Below are 17,024 nucleotides of genomic sequence, written 5' to 3'. Positions count from 1 at the left end.
CTTTCAGAGATGGCATTACAATAATGATCCTGATAAAAGAAGCCCAATATAACTACTCTGCCATATGAATGTCCAGCAAATAGATTGTGATGAACCAGAAAGTGGACCCCCAAAAGACAAGGAATTACTTTGAACAAGCATTTTTATAATCAATGCTTAAGCTTCTAGCATATGGGTAATAAAATTCTGTTGTTTTTAAGCCACTTACTTTGAAGTATTCTCTTATAACAGCCCAATTGCTGACAAAAGGCAAAGCAGTTTTGAGTTAATATCACAAATTATGATAAAAAAAGACAGATGCATAGTAAAGGAGACCTATCTCAGCCATTCAGAGATTAGAAATGGGAGAAATAACCTCATTTATGTAGGTTAAACATGGAAGAGAGAATGTGGTTAGCCCAAAGCCAAATGCCAAAAGCAGAGAAATTTAACAAAATACCATGAAGTTGAAACAAGTCTTAAAAGGGAGATCTGGGCTTAAAGGGAGTAGGGCACTTCTGCCCTAATGGAAATGGTGGACTAATACAGTCATATCACTCAATGTACATATGTGAGAATATAAGTAGGATACTTGAAGGGATAGGTGGTGTTGGGGTAAGGGAAGGAAGAAAAGTGGAAAGATTTCAATGTTCCAGATGTATTATACATTGAAATGCACATATACTCTATTAAACACTGACATGATGAAGCGAAACCTCTTTGCACAACTTGATAAAGATTAAAACAAATTTGAAGTTTTAATATTAAGAGACAAAAATCATAAACGTTTAGAAATAAATAAGAGGATAGCATTGACATATTGTTATGGCTTGTGTTTCTTTCAATATACAAAAATTTATGTGTCAAGTCTGCTGCAAATGTAAATTTTATTTTGCCAATTCTTTTTGCAAATTGCTTAAAATATAGAGAACCAAATTCCACAACCCCTTCACTTCCAATAAAAAAAATCTTATAGACCTTTAGGTTTCTCAGTTGTTTCTAAATATCTTAAAGTGATGCATTGGAACCAATTTCATTCTACATTTAATTTTAATTTTTAAAACACTAAATTCTTCTAAAATCCTCTCACTCGGACATAGGTATGGATAGATAACTGACGTGGGCAGAATCAGAATTATTCAGAAGGCTGTAAATGGATGCTTATCTAATTTTCTCTCTTCTTGATCATAGAAAACAGACTGCCCTTGTTAGGAAAATGAGGGAGAATGGAAAAGAAATAGGCTGAACTCCATCATCAACAGGTGAGGACTGTTTATTGATGAACAGCGAGGGGCAAAGCCCTTCCAGCAGGTTTGGAGGTTGTGTGAGGGAGCTGGGACAGGATCGGGTTTTTATAGGAAGTCTGAGCAAGGAGGTAAAGGTTAATGGAAAGGCCCTAGCTCAAGGAAGGTGTGGGCCCACAATGGGATGTTTACAGCTGGGTTAGGTGGATTGCCCTGCCTGCACTTCAAAGGAGTTCACATATACCTGGGTTTTGCCTGCAGTCTATATGGGCCTAGGATAGTAGGGTGGGGGTCAATCCTTCATATTCCATCTTCAGATACATAAAAGGATAGGGCCAAGAGGGGAGAGGCAAGTTCTTCATATAGGATCTTTGGATACAAAAAGAACTGGGCTGATAGAGGATTAACATGGAGTTATGAGAACAAAGCAGATTCCAATCATTTTTGAAACCTGGAGTATAAAAGGTGGAGTATAAAAAGGGGTCTTTTCTGGCTGCCTTCAGCTGGCATGGGGGTGTCGAGGAGTCACTGGGGCTGGGGTCTTCAGGTCCATGTCTGTGCTCGGTCCAAGGCAGTGTAAGCAAAGCCTCTGGTTGCCTGCAGTAATAGGATGGCCTTGACATGGTCCCAGGTCTTGAGTCAGGGCTATTATCCTGTTAGAGAGAAACTTGAAAATGCTGAGATCAAGCAAAAGGCTGACTGGTTGATATGAGTTACATAGGAAAACACACCCAGAGCACAAACCAGAAAAGTTCCATTTGGATCATGAGCCCATAGCCAGTCAGAAACTAGGGCTGGATTGGAGTAGTTAAGGTAAAGGGCCTGGTGAGAGACTTTGATCATTTCCTATAAATAGCTGGTAACAAAGGCAAGAATGTAAATTCTTGTCCAGTTAGAAGTTAGACAGATATGGACATTAGATGGACAAGCTTCTCAACTTGTTTCTATTGACCTCCTGGCTCTGGTTAATTTTGAAAGGACAGGCACAAAGTGGCTGATGTGACATCATCTCCTCTTATACTTTTCCGCCTTGTCCTGGAATCTAGCTGCTTGTGGCTAGGATATGGGCTTTGAACTCAAGGCCTGAGCACTTTCCCTGAGCACTTCTGCTCAAGGCTAGCATCCTACCACTTTGAGTCACAGGGCCACATTTAGCATTTGGATGGTTAATTTTTGAGCCAGCTTCCAGCCTGGTTCTTTGCTGGTTGTATAGGAATAGAGTCTCAGGGATTTTTTGCCTGGGCTGGCTTTGAACTGCAATCTTTGCCACAAAAACACTTTATAATTTCCAATCAAAGTAACAAGGAGATCAGTGGGAACAAGTAGAGCTTATGTGCACCCTGTCAAAAATTGATCAACAAATACTTGCCAGAACTCTGCAATGACACAACTCAATAGCTAGGATGAGGGTTTGAGTATAGCTTGGCTGCCTGGGAAACCTTATAACCAAAGTGTGTAAGAGGCTCTCCTGGCCTATACATGTATTAATAGCATAACAACATAGCTGGCTTTTTCAGGTCAGGCTGGGTAAGGTTTATAGAGAGTGTCCCACAAGAGTCTAGTTTTTGTAAATCTAAAGGAGTCTTTTACCAAGAATCAGCTGTGTGTGATCGAGTCAGGCAGGAGTCCAGTATACCATGGAGGCGGTAGCATGCTTCAGGCAGGATCTTGGCTAGACTGCATCCCTCGGATGAATGGTTAATTACTTACAACATTATACACAGACTGGCTAAAGACACTTGACTTTAGATGGATATAGAGAATAACATGCTAGTTTTAATGTTAAATCACAGCCAATAAATACATACAAACTTTACTCATAAGCTGTCTTTTAAGGCATACTCATACCATCTCCTACATACTCGAACTTTCTGAGGACAGAAACAGATATGTGGAACAAACATTTTAAGACAATTCTTACCTCCTTACTGGTGTTTTTCATCACAGCTGGTTAGTAGATGAGCTGGGTCTCATTCCTTTTACTACTACCCTTGATAAAAATGTTTTAACAAACAGCACATTTGATAGGAAATATCTGTATCAAGAAATAGAAGAAGATAACTTTTTACACAGGTTTTATGTATTATAATAAGATTATGCTGAACATGTTCACACACTTATACTTAAACCAAAGTTTTAAGGTGCACTTAAGTTTTTAAAAAAATGAAAACCAACCATATGGGTTTTTTTTAATTCCAGTGGCAAAGTGATATTGTTTTGCCCAATATGATAAAAACACGTGTCAATGTCAGAAAAGTAGGCAATACCAAATAATATGCAAGGCAAATTTTGACAAACAGAATTTCCACCCTTAAACAAACATTAATAACAAGAGCAGAAAATCTTTAAATCGATTTTGGTGATGAGGCATATTATATGATTTAAATATTTTAACCCCTAGAAGAGTGAAGAGGAGAGTGGAGTAAGGTTGGTGGAAGAGTGGTGGTTGTAGAAAAATCCATTATGTGGTCTTTGTCTCTTTCTAGCTGTCAGCTTCCAGGGCATGTAGAGAGAATTGGGGGAGAGGGTGGCTGAACAGCCACTGTAAGGAGAAGAAATAACACTTTTAACATGAAGACATTTAAAGGGATGATGTGGCATAATGAAGGTGCTGAAAAGTGAGTGTTTGAGTGAGTGGATAGAGAGAGTTATTGGAAGATGTGAGAGGGAGGGATTTCTCTTCTGCAGTCTCCTAGAGAAGAAATTAAGAATAAAGATTTTGATGTGAGTGGACTCAGGAAAGAGAAAAGGATTGGATTATTGTCTAAGTCCAAAAAGAAAAAGAACTGGTTTGTTTATTTTATGGGATTTCAGTGTGATAAAGGGAGAGAGCCGTAAAAGAGAGGCTGTCCTTTTGACACCCATACACTTTCAGTGACATGTTAACGAAAGTTCCAGAGCAGAGGCCTATTTATTTAGGGTCTGGAAGGGAAGAAGGTGTATTAGCCATAGAACAGGATTGAGAAGTGTATAAGTATGGAGGGGTTTGTGTAGAGGGATTTTTAACAGGGCTGTTAGCTTGTTGTTTTATCTTTTTGTTTTTCTTTTGTTTGGTCCGGTCGTGGAGCCTGAACTCTGGGGTTGGGAATTGTCCCTCAGCTCTTCAGCTCAAGGCTAGTGCTCTACCACTTGAGCCACAGTGCCACTTCCGGCTTTTTTCTTTTTGCTTATTTGGTGCTGAGGAGTTGAACTCAGGGCCTCAGGCATGCAAGGGAAGCACTGTACCACTGAGCCACCTTCCCAGCCCTTGCTGTTTTATCTTTGGAGGCCTATGCCCATCCTCACCTTGTGACAGCTACACAGGTAGGCAGACAGGAAAGCACAGGGACAGGGGTGAGCAGAAGGAGTTTGCTTGACACAGGCAGACAGTCTTAGCCTAGATAAGCTGGACCAACTGCAAATAGCAAGAGTGCAGTTAGAAGGGCAAGGAAAGAGAAAAGGATCTTTGGTGCCAGAGGTCATCAAAGAAAAGAGAGAGTGAGAGAGAAAGGGAGAGGGGGAGAGAAAAGGGGTGAGAGACAGATTGAGCTGCTACAAGATGAGGAGTTACTTTTTAGAGGAGATAGGAGAATCATGGCAGAGAAGGGCTTGGTGAGCAAGGCTGGAGAGCGGGTAGGGGGAACTCTGGAGTGGAAGTCAGAGAAGGACTTGGTGAACAGAACAGAATAAGCAGAGTGGGGGGTTTTCTGGAGCAGAGGTAGAGGAGGGCTTATGTATAGGGGACCTGGGACTCCCCACCGTTTTGTTGGAGAATTGTTTAAATCACTAAGAGGAAAACCTAAGGTTCCGAATTTAGGCCAGTGCTGGCCATGATAATGAGACCAGATTTTGGAAGAAAAACACGTCAGATTTTTTTTACTGTAAATCAGTCAGCCCAGTTTCTTAAGATTAGACCACAGTCATACCAATGGGGTGTCTCTGGGAGACAATTTGGAAAATTTGGTAGGACTACTGAGTCTGTCCCGTTGTTCCAGGCATCCCTGGTGTTTTGGGAAGGCAGATGGACATATCCAAGTAATTAGGATAGAGCATCCCCAAAGGTCCTAATTACAGGGGGTCATGGTGTCAGGAAAAGAGACACTCCTGGAGTCTCCTGGATTCCCACAGACAGGAAGGAAGGAAGAAAGGGAATCCTGGATTCCTGGGGTCCATTTCGTTGCACCTCCACTACAGACTGGGCTGGTAATCTTGTACTGAGGCTTTTACATGGTGAGTGAAGTTGACCAAAAGGCAAAGACCCTCCAGCCTGGAGATAAGAGTCCAGGAACAGAGTAAAAGAGAAAGAATAGGGGGAGAGACCTTTTCTGGGTTTATGCAGGGGGCCAATAATACCTCAAGCCACAGCAGGGTTGCTGTCCACTGCTTGCACTGTTTACAAAGGCAAAGATCAAGAGGTCTTTCATGTGGCTGTTTAGCCCAAAGTAAGCTCTGAGGGCTCTGTTCTCCCAGTGGAGAAAGGCCTTGGAAGGAGGAGGAAGGTAGCAGAAAGCCTCCATGAGGGGTGGCAAGGAGGGGTGTGGCCCCTGGGCAGAGGGCACCCAGTCCTCCAGGGTGTCAGAACCATATGTTAGGAAAATGGAGGAGAATGGAAAAGGAATAGGCTGAACTACATCATCAACAGGTGAGGACTGTTTATTGAGGCACAATGAGGGGCACCATCCTTCCAGTGCATTGGGAGGTTGTGTGAGGGAGCTGGGATAGGATCTGGGTTTTTATAGGAGGTCTGAACAAGGAGGTAGAAGTTAATGAAAAGCCCCTAAGTCAAGGAAGGTGGGGAACTTTCAGTTTGGCCCACAATGGGCTTACATGGATTTCCCTGCACTTCCAAGGAGGTCACATGTACCTGGGATTTTGCCTGGAGTCTGTATGGGCCTGGGACAATAGCGTGGTGGGGAGGGCAGGTCAATCCTTCAGTCCTAATTGGAAAAAGTTATCCTTACCTGCATATAACATTCCATAAACATTTTGTTATTAGAGGATTATACAAGATTAGCTATAAATTGATTGATAATGACTGAGCTTGACAGAAAGGTGAGGGAAATCTCTCTACACTTCAGTGAGGTTCTGACTTGTGTTTCACAAAGTGTTATGAAAGCTCTCTATGAGAAATCTAACAGCTGCATTTCTAAAAAGTCCTTGCGTGCTTACACTTTCTGATAATGTCTCAACTCAAGTACTTCTTCTTGAAGATCCACACCATTCAATGATGCTGTATTAGATCCTTGTTACATTTTACAGACAGCTCATGGTGATGAAATTTGGGTTTTTCATAATTGCTCTTCCAATTCCATCCACAATATGCAGACAAAAATTATCTGAAAAATTTGTATCCGTTGATAGTGCATATACTTTTCCACTACAAATATAAAATGTAGTAAAATTTTTAATAGCAATCATACTGCACTAGGTTGTGGGCAGATTCTAATGTAAATAATATACTGTGTTTATGTAGAGAATTTGAGCATCCAAAATTTTAATATGCCTGTGGTCCTAAAACCAGTACCTTACTGATATTGGGTGACAAATACTTCATATAAGTATAGAAGAAGTTTTCTTCGTATTTTTAAATATATTTTTTGTAAATATCATATACAGAGGGGTTACAGTTACATAAGTAAGGTAATGAGTACGTTTTTTATTGAGCATTGTTACCCCCTCCTTTGATTTTCCCCTACCATCCCTTCCCTGCACACCTCCTCAACTCCCCACTTTACCCCCGTCTGATATTGTCTTGTACATCCCATTGCTACAGTGGGTCAACTTGCATCCTTTCCTTGTATCTTAAATGAAGAAATGCTGGCTTGATTTATGCTTATTCTACTTGTGTAGACACACCTATAGTCACTCACCAAGTCCAAAAGCACATAAGTGAAATGCACATCATCTTTTGTCAGTTGGTATAATTGTATTGTACACATTTATTGACAGGTTACAAATTATTTTCAATTTTTAATACATTAAAAAACTTTCTTTATTTTTAATTTCTTGGCCAGGAAATGGAAGACCTCAGTCAGCCTTTCTAACTTTAGACTTTTCACATGGGTTGGTTAAGTGTTGACCTGAGGTCCAGTCTTCTGAGGCCTCATTCATCTGCTTAGGAATTGATGGTAGTTGGATGTGAGGGCGATCTGCTGCGACATCTGTCACCCCATTTATCGCCAGGGTTGATTCGGCTGCTCCGGCTGGGTGTCCCCTTCCTCCCTCACCGCTACATGTGTGTCCCTCCCGAAACTGTGCACTCGGTCGAGGAGGACGACCATCCCTAATAGAGGAGGATCAGTCTTAGGTCAAGGATATACGGGTAGCTGAGCTCCCCTGCTAGAACCTCCAAACAAGCTCTCAAGGAATTGATGGTAGCTTTTGTAAAAAAGCTCAAGGAAGGATGCCATTTAAAGCCTTATAACCTTATTTTTTACCAGGATATTCTTCTGCTTTGGTTTTTGAGACTGTCTACAAGAGCAAGAATTCCATGGGGAGCAAGGAGACACCATAAGACCATTACTTACTGAGATTTCTGAGTGATTTGTTATCACTTGTACGGCATGTTGCAAGTCGATTCTGGCAAAAACTACCAATTTTAGGAGATAAGATGAGTGGAAAAAAAACTCTTAGAGACAAAGACATCTTCAACATATTCGGTTCCAAGCATTCCATCTAAGGAATATTCAACAATTAGTGAAACTTGTGTTGGCTGTATTTATGTGTCTTTCTCCATGTGTGCATGTATACATGTGTATATGTATGTGTATATTTGTGTGTATAGTAACATACATGTGTACATATATAAGGGCATATACACACATATATGCAAATATAAATAAATATAAATATATAAATATATGTGTATATATATCAGCTGTTCAGTGATTTAATCTAGAGTTCCCAGCACATTGCCATTCTCACAAAATGTACATGATAAACTGCTCTGAGGATCTGTGCTCATTTCCCCCATTACCTTGTTTTTCATCCCTGTGAACAACTTCAGCCTACTTTCCCTAGGATAGCTTTGTTTTGGTTACTGACTGATAATAAAAAAAATCATTCTTTGTAAAAGAAAAAGAACTTTTAGGTCACAAATGGATGCCTATGAGATAAAATTATAATAGAAATAAAAGTGAAAAGGAATTCCTAGATCTGTTGTTTTGCCATTTAGAATGGCAAAGAATAATATCACATTACTCTTATAACTTTTAAAGAGTGCAAGGGTAACTGATGGTCCCTATCATGTTCCCACAAAACCAGTGGATCCTGAAGGATAATAGTAGACCAGCAGAAATTCTAAATAGCAGACATGGAGCATGAAAGAGAAAGAGAGAAAATGAGAGAGAGAGAAAGAGAGAGAGAAATATCATAATACTGGAAGTGCATAACAGATAAACAAGAGCTGTATGAGAACCTTCATACTGCTATCTTTAGACTCTCCATGTACATTTGAAGGTATTTGATGTCTGATAATCCATCAATATAAAAATATAAATTAATTTTGATAAAAATTAAAGATTACTCAGAAGAAATTATAAATGCAAAAACAGTCTTCACAGAAGCAAACTCTCAGAGATATTTCATGACTTTGAAAAGGATGAAATGGCTGAAGTTAGTATAAATTTAGAAGTATGACAATTCACAAAAACATAAAAAGATATTCATGTATTTCATTATATAACCCAAAGCAGAAAGTAAATGTTGTTCAGATGATTTTTAAAAGAACAGTCTCTCCGGTTCTTGGAAGGTGTCTCAGTGTTAGAGTGCTTGCCTTGCATGCATGTGGCCCTTGGTTTGATTCCTCAGCACCATATAAGGAGAAAAAGACAGATGTGATGCTGTGGCTCAAGTGGTAACACTCGACTTGAGCTGAGGGACGGCACCCAGGACCCAGAGTTCAAGCCCCACAACCAACAAAAACCAAACCAAAAAACTAAACAAAACACAGTCTCTCACTTTTGTGGCCTCAACTCTGTAAAACCACTGCTTCAGCTTAAGGCTAAGATTTTATGTGTGGACATTTATCAACACTCCTGATTCAGACTCTAATTGAGAAAATTTTTAATCAATATTTTGTTCTTAATTTTGATCGCTGTGAATTCACATGCACCTATAAAAAATGGTCATCCCAGTAACATTTTCAAAATACCTCATAATGACGACTTAAAAAAGTTGTATTATATTGCAAAAAAGAAAATAATGCAAAAAATAAAGAAAACCAATAATTAAATATTAATGATTAATAAAATAAAAGCCAAATACCAGTATTTCCAATATTTGAAGTATACTACATATTAGATTTTACAATTTGCTCATATTCCTGTACATTTAAAACTGGCTAAGATTATGATGTTCAACAAGAATTTTATAAGCTATGAGTACCCTTTAAATTTACACTGTAAGATAACTTTTTATGTCTCACTCATCACTGATACATGGCTTATATAATCATTTGTTCCTTGCTAACATATAAAGAAAAGAAGCCCTAAAGTTTCAACAGAAATTGTGTAGTTAAAGTCTTATCTCTTTGCTCTGTTTCTTTACACAAAGACTTTGCAACTTCTCATTAATAAATTTTCTATAAACTCTGAAATGTACATACTTAGTAATATATGTCAGCTACCATAAATCTTAAATACTTTATGGAAAAGTTTTATGACCTGACAGTCTTAATTTTGGCATATATAAGCAGGTTCCCAAAATTAAACATATTTAAAACATTAAAACTTTTAACACACCTTAACACTTGCTGCAGTGTTCATTATGAGAGGTGCCCTGTATAGAATAATTGAATTCCTCCTCCTACACATCTCTTGAACAACAAACATCTGGACTCATTTTGTTTTTGTCATATCAATCTTGACTTTATTCTTAAATGTGTGCTTATGTAACAAATATCTGGATCTAAAATTTCACAATTCTTTTGAACTTGCTTTTTGTTGAATTATCTAGTTTAAAAAAATCAATTCCACTTTATATATAAAAAATGTTCTGTGCTCAATTCGGCAGCACATACACTAAAATTGGAACAATATAGAGAAGATTAGCATGGCCCCTGCGCAAGGATGACACCCAAATTCATGAAGCGTTACACAACAACAGATGCTGGAGGGCATGTGACCAGAAGGGAACCCTACTATATTCTTGGTGGTAGTGTAAACTTGTTCACGCACTTGGAAAGAAGTATGGATGTTCCTCAAAGGGTTACACATAGAGCTCCTCTATGACCCAGCAATCCCACTTTTGTGCATTCACCCAAATGATCACTAACAAGGCCATTCTAAAACTACCAGCACAACTATGTTTATTGCAACATTATTTACCATAGCTTAGATATGGAACCAACCCCGATGCCCCACAATAGATTAATGGATCAAGAAAACATTGTGTGTGTGTGTGTGTGTGTGTGTGTGTGTGTGTGTGTGTGTGTGTGTGTGTGTGTGATGGAATTCTATCATCCATCAGAAAGAATGACATTGCCCAATTTGTTAGAAAATGGAAAGACTTGGAAAAATTTATATTAACTGAAATAGGCCAAGTCCAAAGAAACATAGGTCCCATGGTATCCCTTATTTGCAATAAGTTATATATGTCTGGGAAAAGCAGAAAAGGTCAAAAGCTATGTGCATATGACTAGATAAGGTGATGTTAAACTAAATGAACCCAAGCTAGGGACACAAGTGTGTGTTTTTCCTTTCTTGCTGTTGTTTCTAATGCACTTATAATGTACGATGAGATTTTTTTTTTTTAATTTGGTCCTCCCACACGGTATAACCCCTGTTTTCACTGTATTTGGTGTTGATGCACCTGCATCTTTTATATACACTTCTCTAATTTGGAGAGGGAAAGGGAAAAACCAAAATGCTCAAATAGAGATACTGTTTGACCCATTATAACAATGAGTTGCCCAAGACACTATGTTGAAATACTAACTTTACAATTTAGGCAGGGTGGGGGGGGGGTGAAGTGTGTACTTGTGGAGGTGTAAGGGAGAGGTAGTTGGGGAAAAACAAAGGGGGAGGTAACAATGTTAGATAGGAAATATACTCATTACTTTGCTCATGTAACTGTAACCCCTCTGTACAGTATTTTTACAATAAAAAACGTTTAAAAATGATGGAAGAGTTTATTTCCATTATTTTAACCATATAATATCATTAAACAAGAAATTAATGCAAAATACTGACCTGAAGATATTTTGAATAAGTGTATGTGTGTGCGTGTGTATGCGCGTGTGTGTGTGTGCATGTGTGTGCGTGCGTGCATGTTGGCATGCCCAGAGTTTGAACTCAGAGCTTCAAGGATTTGCAAGGTCTTTCCTCTCTAGCTTTGTGAGCTATTATATGAGCTACATCTCCATTCCTGGACCTTTGCTAGTTCATTTAAATTTTTGAAAAATAATATTTTGATTTTTTTTTTGCCTTAATTGGCTTCCAACTCCTATTCACAGATCCCATGCTCCTTTGTAGATATGCCGGGTAGACAAGATTACAGGTATGACAAACCAGTACAAGGCTTTAGGAATAATTTTAAGTGTAGAAGAAACTTTAGTTTAGGAGGGCCTGTTTTATTATTTCCTACTTTTAAAGCATTTTGGAGTGACTATATGCATTTTGGAGTGACTATATGTGAATTGTTTACGTTTTGGGATACTTAAAAGACAGTAAGTAATGGTATTTAAAAGTTTTAGTACTTTTTAAAAAGAATACTGGAACTGTGGGACAGAAAAATTTGGCTCTTTTTGGACCTCAATTTATAATCTCAGCACTGTGCATGATAACCCAAAGTCACCAACTCAGTCTGTGTTGAAGACAAAATGTGATAGAAAACAATTACCGTGGGCAATATTTTTTATGCTATTATTTATTGGACAATATGAATATTGAATTGAGAGTATAAGAGAATGGAGAGATTTTACCTACATTTTTGTATTGCTGAAAGGCTTTTGGAAACTTTGACTCATTTCCTTCCTCACTATATGTCTTTGGGCAATGCACTTAGTGCCTTGAATTACAATTTTTCTCAACACTAAAATGGTAATAACATTAGCATTACAGCAAATTTTTTAAGACCTAAGAGACATAAAGCTTTTGAAATACTTAGCATAAACTTCTATGAATGAGCTTTCAGTTTACCCAGTAGTTTTTTTTTTTAATATTAAACAGAATGTGATATATATCACAGGAATCATTACATGTAGTGAGCAACCAGAAGTAATGTTATTTATTGACTATGCTGTGCTTCCAAGGAAACCAGCTGGACAACTTCTCATGCTGTAAATCAAACTGGTTATCTTATGTCTTGATAGTGTAAAACTATCAGTGACAGAATAATGAAGGAATGCTGTAGACTGGGGTGAAGTCCATATGATAATGTGCAAAACTCATAAAACGTAAAAGTAACTGAGCAGTATATTGAGTTTTACATCATTTAAGGTAAATTGCAAAGGCAGGGAAGACATAGAAGAATGAATTCTCCTTTTGATATCCTATCATACAAAGGTCCTTAGCAGGATGAACTCTTTCCTCATTCTTGTAGAGGCATCATCAGATGAGAGGAACTCTATTTTTGGGTTGCTTCCTTCAATTTATTCTTCAGTTTGAAACCTGAACTACATGAGACTGCAAGAAACCAAGGAGAATTAGACATGCAGGATTTGGAAAGAGCAATCAGCATAAAATAAATAAAATACAGAGAGCCTTGTAAAAGGTCTAAATAAATTGAGTTATATAGTCTCAAGCGTAAACAGAAAATGATTTAAGCAATATCATGTTATTGAAAATTGAAAATTGTGAGGAGTTGCTCAATTTTTTTCCTTTCTACTATATTGAATTAATTATTGATTTTGTATATAGAGATTAAAGATGAGATTAACAAGGAACTTGATTAAAAATCGACAAAAGTTCTGAATAGCCATATTTTGCAAAATGCCCTGAAAATCACCAGTGGGTTTACAAAGTTGTGTTTAATACCACTTCTATGCTGGATTAATGCTTTGTGAACAGAAGTCATTAGAGAAATGCAATTCAAAATTATTATGATACTACTTCATAACTATTATAACTCAGCAAAAAAATCAAAGGAACTTGGTGTGGTGGTAAAGGCTTGTAATTCCAAGCATTTGGAAGGTTGGAGTAAGAGGATTTGAGCCTAAGGCCAGTCTGGGTACAGCACATAATAAAAACCTGCCTTTTCAAAAAACTCAAAACGTAATTATGTTGGTGATAGTGTGGAGAAAAGGAAATTTTCTACACTCGTGGTTAAAATACCGGTTATTATTCTCATTCTAGAAAGTAGTATGGAGTTTTCTAAAGAAATACAGAGTTGAAATATCATCTGACCCACCAATCATATGATTATTTCTCTCTGGGTAACTAGTAAATACATCTATAGTTCATTGTTATTCACATTATCCACAACAAGCAAGATATAAATCAAAGTTATGTGTTCAACTACAGACTAATAAAGCAACTGTGGTGCATGCACAAATATATTTTTGTTTCATCCCTAAACTAGCAAGAGACTTCTCCCGTTAGCCACAACTTACAATGACCTGAAAGATGTATTCTAAATAAAGAAAAATGTTGTCTTCTGGATCTTTGTCCAAACACACACACACACACACACACACACACACACACACACACACACACACACACACACACCAACCTAAAACAACAGAGAAATTTTTCAAAAAGTAAAGCAAACTGGAATTTCTGGGGCATTTATGTCACAATATAGATGATAGTAGATATACAGGATGACCAAGTATAGAGTTGTAATGTACAATATGAGGATGCAGCGGACAACACTGGCTTTACATAGGAATGAAGCTAATTAAGTAGGAGTTGTTCTTCCTTGTAGGGGTTACTCTTTTAGTTGTTCTCCTTCAGTAATGGATGAGATTAACATAATTCTTTAAATATACCTGCCGGTTTGTAGAAATAATAACAAATAAGATAGCAATAATGTTGTATGCTCAACATAGAACAAAATGTCAAATTAAAATACATGAGATTATCTTTGATATAAACTAATTATTACAAATAAGGGAACCCATTGGACATATGTTTCTTTAAGTCTGGCTTACTTCAGTTAATGTGATTTTTTCCAATATCTTCCATTTCCTGACAAAGAGGTGGTATTATTCTTTCTGATGGAAGCATAGTATTCCATGTGTATATAGGTGTGTATGTGTGTGTGTGTATGTGTGTGTGTGTGTGTGTGTGTGTGTGTGTGTTACATTTTCGTGATCAATTCATCTACTGAGGTGCATCTGGGTTGATTCCATATCTTAGCTATGGTAAATAATACTGTGATAAACATAATTGTGCCTTGTTTGTGGTCACTGTGATAAATACCCAGAAGTGGGATTACTGGTTAATAGGGGAGGATTATTGTGTACATCAAGGATAATCTTAGTAGATGAGCAGAATAGCTCAATTGTTAAGTACATATGACCATATAAGGTGATTCCAAGCGAAATGAACTCCAAGACATGTTATTTGTTGTTGTTGTTCTTAATGTACTATGTGATTTCTTTTTAACCTTTTGTGTTTTCCCGACTTATCACTATATTTGATTTTGATACCCTGGGTTTTGTAAATATGTTGGTCTCAACTAGGGAAGTGAAAGTGAAAAAAATGGAGAGACAAAGGACAAAGGGGAAACCTATGCAAAAGTGATAATCACAAGACAATATATTGGAAATACTCTTGGGGGGTTTGGGAGGGAAGAGGGAGAAAAATGAAGGAAGGGGTAACAAGTTAGAAAAAAAGGAATTCATTACCTTACTTATGTAACTATAACCCCTTTGTACATTACCTTGACAATAAAATTTTAAATAATAAAATAACATACACGAGAGCAGAAATACAGGAGATGGAAGTGGGGGAAATACTGTATTATACAATGAAGAGTAGAACAGCTGTAGACAACAGGAATTTTACAGTAACATAGGAAGTAATAAGCTATCATACAGATTTTCATCCTCATGTCAGTCACTAAAAAGGGGAAAATGCACAATCAGCAAACCAATAGAGATAAAATAGAAAACTAAACAATTAAGGTGGAGGGCTGGGAAGGTGGCTCAGTAGTAGAGCACTTGCCTTGCATGACTGAGACCCTGGGTTCAATTCCTCAGCACCACATAAACAAAAAGAAAAAAGGTGGAAGTGGTGTTGTGGCTCAAGTGGTAGAGCGCTAGCCTTGAGCTGAAGAGCTGAGGGAAAGCGCCCAGGCCCAGAGTTCAGGCCCCACGGCCGGACGCCCCCCCCAAAAATATATAAAAAACAATGAACATGGAGAGATGACTTGGAACAATAACAAATGACACAACTAGGAAACAAATAACAAGCTGGTGAGTTTAAAAAATATTACCCATAATTCTATTAAATGTTTTTTACATCACAATTTGTTAGAAATATACTTCAAATCACAGTTTAATAGTATATCATTATAATAATAGGTTACTTATTATTGATTTCTTAATATTGAATGTTTAATGTATAATTTTAGTAGCTATAGAAAAGAAAAATGTGAAACTAATTTTAATGATATATTTCAGGAATTGTAAAATTGAGAAGCATTAAAATTTAAACAATACGTCATTATTGTTTCATTTATGTAAATTGATGTGGTAATTCAAATTGTATTCTACACTTAGCACTCAACATCAAATAGGAAATTATTGCACATGAATTTGGTATTAGGTTGAAGGGTGCAGCCTTGTGGTAAAATTCACACCACACAGTACACGAAGGTATGACTCCTCTCATCTAGCTTAAATTGTGGAAATTTGATTTCTACACGCATGTTAAATTCCTGTCTAGGTGACATCTATACACAATTATATAAATTATATACACGAGGAGTATTTCAGATGACACTTAAAAGTCATATTCATTAATTAAATTTTTATTATTTTGTACCAAATAAATATTTATAGAGAGACTGAATTTCTGAGTAGATGATGGTGTATTTGTGCCAGATGATACTTACTGAGGCTTATTTTATATTCCTGACATTGTTTATACAGTTGGACTTAATTTTCCGTAAGGGGTTAAGTGTATTATATTGGATATATGAAAGTAAACTGAATGGTGATTCCATTAATCCTTTGCAATTTTTGTAATCCCAATATAAATTATCCATGTGTTTGAAGTAATGAAAACAACAACCGATATAAGCAACATGAATCAGTCTGTAGCAGACAAGTATTTTCACCTTTATTTTGATAGTTGTTCCTCTTTTACACTACAGAATATTCTTGGGAAAATGTGCTCCAGGCTGGCCACAATTGCAGAATATTATGGTTTAATCTATCAGTCCCATTGTTGGTAACACAGAAAATCTACTGATTCTTGTGGTTTTTATACCCTCCTACATTGCTGAAAGTTAGCATCACCTTTACTAACTTGAGGAAGGAAGCTATAGGGTCCTTTATATACAGGATCATTTCATTTGTGAAAAGGGATAGTTTTACTTCTTCCCTATTTGCATCCCCTTTATGGTTTTCTCTTGCCTATTGCTCTTGCTAGAAAGTACACTACTATATTGAAGAGCAGTAGAGAGAGTGGACATCCTTTTCTCATTCCTGTTTTTAACATATTCATGCCTCCACCTTTAGATATATACTTATTGTCATATCTTTGTCATACACATACACTAAAACTACCAGCACAACTATGTTTTTGCAGCATTATTATCATAGCTAAAATATGGAGCCAATCCAGATGCCCCTCAATAGATGAGTGGATCCAGAAAATGTGGTATATATACACAATGGAATTTCATGCTTCTATCAGAAAGAATGACAGA

General features: G+C 37.2%; 1 non-coding gene across 1 annotated transcript; it reads left to right on the top strand.

The window, feature by feature from the left end:
* Positions 1–10,198: 10,198 nt before the first annotated feature.
* LOC122095163 lies at positions 10,199–10,305 on the top strand. The gene has a single exon (XR_006145056.1). It is a non-coding gene; the product is annotated as a U6 spliceosomal RNA (small nuclear RNA).
* The last annotated feature ends 6,719 nt before the right edge of the window (positions 10,306–17,024 follow it).

This window comes from Dipodomys spectabilis, unplaced genomic scaffold (assembly GCF_019054845.1).
Source record: "Dipodomys spectabilis isolate Male_0828 unplaced genomic scaffold, ASM1905484v1 ptg000338l, whole genome shotgun sequence".
NCBI lineage: Eukaryota > Metazoa > Chordata > Mammalia > Rodentia > Heteromyidae > Dipodomys > Dipodomys spectabilis.
The sequence above is the reverse complement of the archived record's forward strand: the minus strand, read 5'-3'. Positions and strand labels throughout refer to the sequence as shown.